Source organism: Bubalus bubalis, chromosome 21, assembly GCF_019923935.1.
Source record: "Bubalus bubalis isolate 160015118507 breed Murrah chromosome 21, NDDB_SH_1, whole genome shotgun sequence".
Classification (NCBI taxonomy): domain Eukaryota; kingdom Metazoa; phylum Chordata; class Mammalia; order Artiodactyla; family Bovidae; genus Bubalus; species Bubalus bubalis.
Window position 1 is genome coordinate 57,736,961 of NC_059177.1, and position 6,000 is coordinate 57,742,960.

The 6,000-nt window shown below is 62.2% G+C and overlaps 1 protein-coding gene across 2 annotated transcripts in view; it reads right to left on the bottom strand.

Moving 5' to 3' along the window:
• The window catches only part of SLC6A6 (solute carrier family 6 member 6), an 83,893-nt gene extending 79,810 nt beyond the window's left edge, over nucleotides 1–4,083 (bottom strand). Inside the window, exon 1 of one of the 2 annotated variants that reach the window (XM_006078886.4) lies at nucleotides 4,013–4,083. The gene's annotated coding sequence lies outside the window, so the exon portion shown is untranslated. The remainder of the gene's footprint in view (nucleotides 1–4,012) is intronic. The other variant, XM_006078885.4, reaches the window with a different exon arrangement.
• Nucleotides 4,084–6,000: the final 1,917 nt, after the last annotated feature.

Below are 6,000 nucleotides of genomic sequence, written 5' to 3' on the forward strand. Positions count from 1 at the left end.
TTCACTGAATGCAAATCATACCTCGATTTTAATATATTTTTTTAAACAGTCACAGTTGAAAACTTGGAAACATACCAATGCCCAGGCTCCATCCCCTGGGGATTTGGGTCCTGTATGTCCAGGCCTGGGAACCTGAATGTGTACCAAGTCACTCAGGTTAATTCTGCTACCAGACTCCGGTTAGGGTGACCTGCCCCCGCTGCCGGCACACCCCCTCCCCTTTGCTTATGTTGGGTGATTTCTCATCTGGAAGTCGGTGTTTAGAGACAGAAGAGCAATTTCCATCCTCTCTGCCCTCTCCCTGCCCCCCAACCCCTGCCCCTCAGCCGTGGTCTCCAAACGAAGCCTCTGAGCAGGTGAGGTGGGCAGGGATGCCCTGACCCACGCCTTGTCCAGGGTGGATGCACTCCAGCTCAGGCGCCAGGGCTACCTGCTCTGGGGAGGTCAGAGGCACGGTTAATGGCCTGTGTACCTGTTAAACAGCATGTCCGGGCCTTCACCCCGTGTTTACAAGAGCTCAGGGCAAGATTCGCTGGCACGGAAAATGCTTTTATGCCCTGACGAGCAGTAGCCTGGCTGCCTTGGGTCCCGGACCTCTGCCTGGTCCCCCCACTCCCCGTGAGGGCCTCCTGCCCCCTCAGGTTGACCTGGCTTCTACGCTGCTGCCCCTAAACCCAGCCTGATGCTATTTCTATCTCCACTGCCTATGTGCCCAGCGCTCCACCACCTGGTTCCTACTCCTCTCTCCAGCTGGGTCCCCTGAGAGGCTTGTTCAACACACAGGCTTGTCTACTGCCTGCGCTGTGCCTCTGCACCCGCTATACCCCCCTGCCTGGAATGCCAGCCCGCCCTGTCCCTCTGCCAGCTCCAGCATCACCTCCTCTGAGAAGCTGGAACGTCTCCTGCCTACACCCTTGGCATCTCACACCCAGTGAGAGCAGTCACGGGCGGCGGGGTCACCAGGGGCAGTCATCCTGCCAAGCTCCCTCCCTCTCTTTGGGCTGCGAGCTCTTTGAAGGCCAATATTCTACTCCAAATCCAGAGCCCGGTGAGAACAGACCAGAGCAAAGAAATGAGGCACGTTTAAGAAAAAAAAAAAGAGCTCCCACTCACACTTGAAAGCACCCCCGCGCCCCCCGCCGGGAATTTCCGCACACAGGGCTCCTCCCCAGAGAACCTGTAAATTCACTTTGGCCGAGATAAGTTGGCCATCACGGAGGAGCAAGACGTGAGCCTGAAGACCCTCACTGATGACCTTTGGCAGAGGTTGGGAGGCAGCCCACACCCACCCGCTGACCCTGGGGTTCCGACCCTCACTGATGACCTTTGGCAGAGGTCGGGAGGCAGCCTACACCCGCCCGCTGACCCTGGGGTTCCAAGGCCAGCCTGGATTCCCACTCGGACCCCTCCCAGCTATAGCCTGGCTGCACCCCAGGTGTCCTCAGTCATTTATTTTCCAGCTCTTTCCTGTATACAGGAACGTGCTGAATGACTTGTGAGTGTCTTATCATTTCGGGACCTTTGGAAAGACCTTCAGATAAAGCCTGACAGGGTCCCGAATCCCTTGACAAGCTGACAGGTGGAGAGTGAGCCAACACCACCCTCAGAGCCTGCCAGCAGGGGTGGGGGGGCGAGGGGGGCTGACACTGGGGTAGGAAGGGCCCCCGGAGAGACGCAGAGAAGGCAGAATGAGTAACTAGGGGCAGAATTAAGGTGCTGAGGGGGCCCACACACTCACCCTCCAACCCTGAGGACCTTTGTCTTCCATGTTCCCCAGGTGCTGGTACAATTACAAGTCTGCGGTGACTAAAGCTCCGCAGAGCCCAAACTCATGGCTGGCTGAGGGAACGCTCCTGAAGCCTGACCCTGGCGCTGTCCAATCGAGGCCAAGTCCTCTGGGCAGCCCTCAGTTTGCCCATCTGTAAAATGGGCGCCACCGGCTCACTGGGGCCTGCTGACTACACAGCTCGTGCCAGGTCTCCCGAGGGTGAGATGGGCAGGACGGGGCAGGGCAGGGCGCCCGCAGCTGCGCCACAGGTCGTCCAAGGGCAGCCCCAGAGGACACGAGCCCGAGGCTGCGCCTTGGCCCTTGCCCACACCACAGTGACCCGGGACCTCGTGACACCCTCTAATCGGCAGCTCCGAAGCCGAGCCCGGCTTTACAGCTTACCACAGGCTTATTCAGCCTCATCTCCCTCAATCCCCTCAAGGACGCCGTGAGGCCGGCTTGGCGTCCTTGCTGCCTGGACTGCGAAGCTGAGGTTCAGAGTGGACCGGGGAAATCACCCAAGGTCGTCTGCCAGCTAAGACAGAGGCGCAGTCCTTGGTCTTGGCTCCCTGGGGACAAGGTCCTGCCTCTCATTCTCCAATAACCCCTTAACCAGTTTACTCCACCCATTTTACAGATGAGGAAACTGAGGCCCCCCAAAAAGGCTGCCCAAGGTCAACGGGGGCAGGGGGTGCTGAGCCAGGCCCAAGACCTCCAGCCAGTTCCCCACTCTTACCCTATGGGGGGTTCTCCTCCAGGGCCCGCCAGCCCCTCCATGCCATTCTGATGGAATTCCTCCCCCACTGCACCCCCATAGCACCCCGCTCGCCGTGTGCCCACCCCACACTCCCCGGATGCCTCCCTGGTCGAGAGGGAGGCAGGCGGTTGCTAAGTGCTCACCACCCGCTCGCTCTCTTAAAAATAAACTCCTTCTGGCTGGGAGTCTCTGGATGAGATTCCCCTCCTTTCCAGCCAAGAAAAAATTAAAAAGAAATTAAAAAAAGATCTTCCCCATGACATTTATTTGAACAGCAGCAGTGCCAAAGCAGGGGCCGATTCTCCCAAGTCCAAGTGGAGCCGCGCACCACTCAACCTCAGCCCCGAGACCCTCTGTTCAAGTGTCCGGGCAGTTACTGAGCTGATTTATTTCCCCAGGCAGGAAACGGGGGCCAGGGCTGCCTCCCAAGCCTCTGGGGCTGGTCCTGGGGGAGGCCAGGATCTGGCAGAGCCCGAGCAGTGACCAAAATAGCCCGGCCCAGCACACACCTCCCTCCGAGTGCCCGGGAGGGCAGCCCACAGGTTCCCCTCCGGTCCAGGACGAAGCCTCGGCCACCGGCGGAGGCCCCTGCGAGCCTCTCTCTGACTTCCCCAGGTGGGAGGGGGACCAGAGCCTCCAGTGCAAAAGAGGAACCCCCAGCAGGAAGGGAGAGATCTCGAGAAGGATGTGTCCCGCTGTCCCTGCCGGCTGTCCCTGGGGGCCTCCGTCCTGCCGCTCCAGGTGGCTGGACGTTGGCACTGCCACCTGCCCTCCGCACCCTCGGAGCCGCGCCGCCCTGTCACCTCCACCTGCTTGGCCCTGCCCTGGAGAACCAGCTCTGGGCACTTGGTCCTTCAGGCACCCAGGGACACTCCCTCAGGTACAGTAGAGGACACGCAAGTGTCCGCAACGGGGAGCCAGAGACAGAAGCCCCACTTGGGGACACACACGTGCACAGACAGGTAATCGGAGATACAGTCACACACACACACACACACATACACACACACACAGGTTCACACAGATGCACTCCAGGGGGCACAAGGGCACGCATCCCAAGACACGGACACACAGGTATCACAGACACACACACCAGAACACTCACACGCACTGCCCAGAGCACAGAACAGCAGACACACATGGGGACACGCGAGTGCCGGGAGAAACAGCCACCCCTAGAAACACACAGACACTCCGGGGACACGGAGATATCTGCAGACCCCCAGTGAGATGGAGACACCGGAACACACACACACACACACACACACACACACACACACACACACACACACCTGGCTCCTTGCTCTAGACGCCCCAGCCCTTTCGCCAGGGGAACAATAACAGCCCCGCTGGGGGACGGAGCGAACGACCCTCCGTCCCGCCCTTGGTGGAACTGGGGGCCCCCGGGGCGGGGAGGAGGTTGGGGATGGCGGGGGCGCGGGGACTAGGCGGGGGCTCCGCGCGCCCGGCTCCGTCTCCCTCGGTACCTGGGGCGGCCACGGCGCTGCGCTCGACCGCGCTCGGTTCCGCGCGCCAAGGGACTGCCCGCCGGCGCGATCTCTGGCCCGCGGGGTCCGCGCTTCGGGCTCCCTGTCGGCGGGGCTCGACCTCGGAGCTCGCGGTCCTTGGGGCTCGGCGCTGACTAGCGAGCCGGGCTGCGGCCAGGACCCGGAGCTCGGCGCAGGCGGCGGCGTGGAGGAAGCAGTAATTTATAAGCGGCTTCTTCCTGACCTCGCGTGTCTGTTGTCTGAGCAGGCAGCTCTCAGCATCACCCATCCTGCTGGGTGGAAAAATACCAGCTTGGCCGGGCCGGGGGCGGGACCGGGGGGCGGGCCCGGGGCGGGTCTGGGGCGCCGGCCACGCCCCCACGGGGAACACGCGCGCGCTCGCTCTCACTCACTCACACACACACACACACACGCACAGGCACACACCGCATACGCACGCGCGCTCGGGCTCGGACACAAAGAGCCCCGGGCTCGCAGAGCGCGCGCACACGGCCTCGTGCGGCGGGCGAGCGCTCGGTCCCCGCTCCCCCAAGTGGCGCGCGCCTTTCGAGGCACCCAGTTACAGCCTGGCGCCAAGGAGGGCGGGGCGGGGGTGTGGGTTGGAGGGCCAAGAAGGGGGGTCTTCAGCCCCCTCCTCCGGTCTTCCGATGAGGAGCGGGAGAGCCCAACCCAGCGCGAGGCACCAAGCCCACAGCTAGCCCTCCACCTGGCTCAGGTGGTGCGGCCGGGGCTCCCGAGAGCGGTGGGGTCCAAACCACGCCTCTGCTTCCTCCCAGGTTCTTTGAGCCTCTGGATGCCCCCCACCCCCCCAGTAAAGCCCCGCCCGACCACTTTGCCCTCCCACCTCCTCCCCGGGGGCCTTAGCACGACCCTGGGACAGAGCGCCCTGGCTTCTGGGCTTTGCCCCTGCTCAGTGACCTTAGGCCACTGCTCGGGCTTCCTCCCTTGACTCAGTTTCCTCAGCTCTCAAATGGAAACACGGGGAAGAGGGACGGGGATAAATTTTCCCTGGCTGCGAGGAAGCCCCGAGGTGAAGAGTGCAGACAGCTCAGAACAGCAGCTCCCCGGCACTGAAGTGCCAAGCAAGTGTCTATTTTTAAATGAAAATGGGGAATGTGCCATTATTCTTGTCCTTATTTGCATGGACAGGCTGCAGAGACCACGTGCCCAGCCTGAGGGCTGTGCTGTGTGGCTTCCAGCATGCCCTTTCTCTCTCTGAGCCCAGCGCTGACCTCTCACCTTCTCTCAGGCCACCTCCTCAGCTGGGCAGCCCTGTGCAGAGAACCTTTTAGACTGAGGTTTAGAGAAGAGATACCCAACAGGGGCCTCGCAGAGAGCCACCCTTGACGCCAGACCTGGCCCAGCCCGAATCCAGCGCCTGGAAGCACTCTGGAGCGCCCTCCAGAAGGCAGACGGTGGGAGTGACCCTCCACCTCTCCCTGGTCTGCTCTTTGAGGCCCCTGCTGTCCATCTTGACTTTCTAGAGGCTGCCCCCACCCCTCAGCTCCAGCCCAGCCAGCCCCTGGCCCCTGCCTTCCCACGCCTTTCTCCAGGCCTTGCCTGACCCCCTCTGCTGACCCAGGTGCCCCTTCCTCCAGGAAGCCCCCAGGGGCTGGCAGTGCCCGCAGCATGGCAGCCACCCGGGTGGTGCCCACTCTTGGCCCCCTCAGCTCTCTCCTTTGAGTTCAGAGCACCTGCACCCCTTTTACAGGTGAGGAGACCAAAGTCTGGAGGCTGGGCGGCTGAGTCCCCACCCCGCTCCCCTCCTGGGGTGCATGGGGCTTGAGTTGAAGGAAGGAGCAGACACCCCGCAAAACCTCCCTGCAGCCCTGTGCATCACTGCACACAGCGTGGAGCGGCAGGTCCCCATGCAGGGAGGTGACTGTGGCGTTGAGGATTGAGCTGCAAGGAGGCTTGGACTGAGCCAGCGAGAGTGGGCTGGGGGGGCCATTGGCACTGAGCTGGGC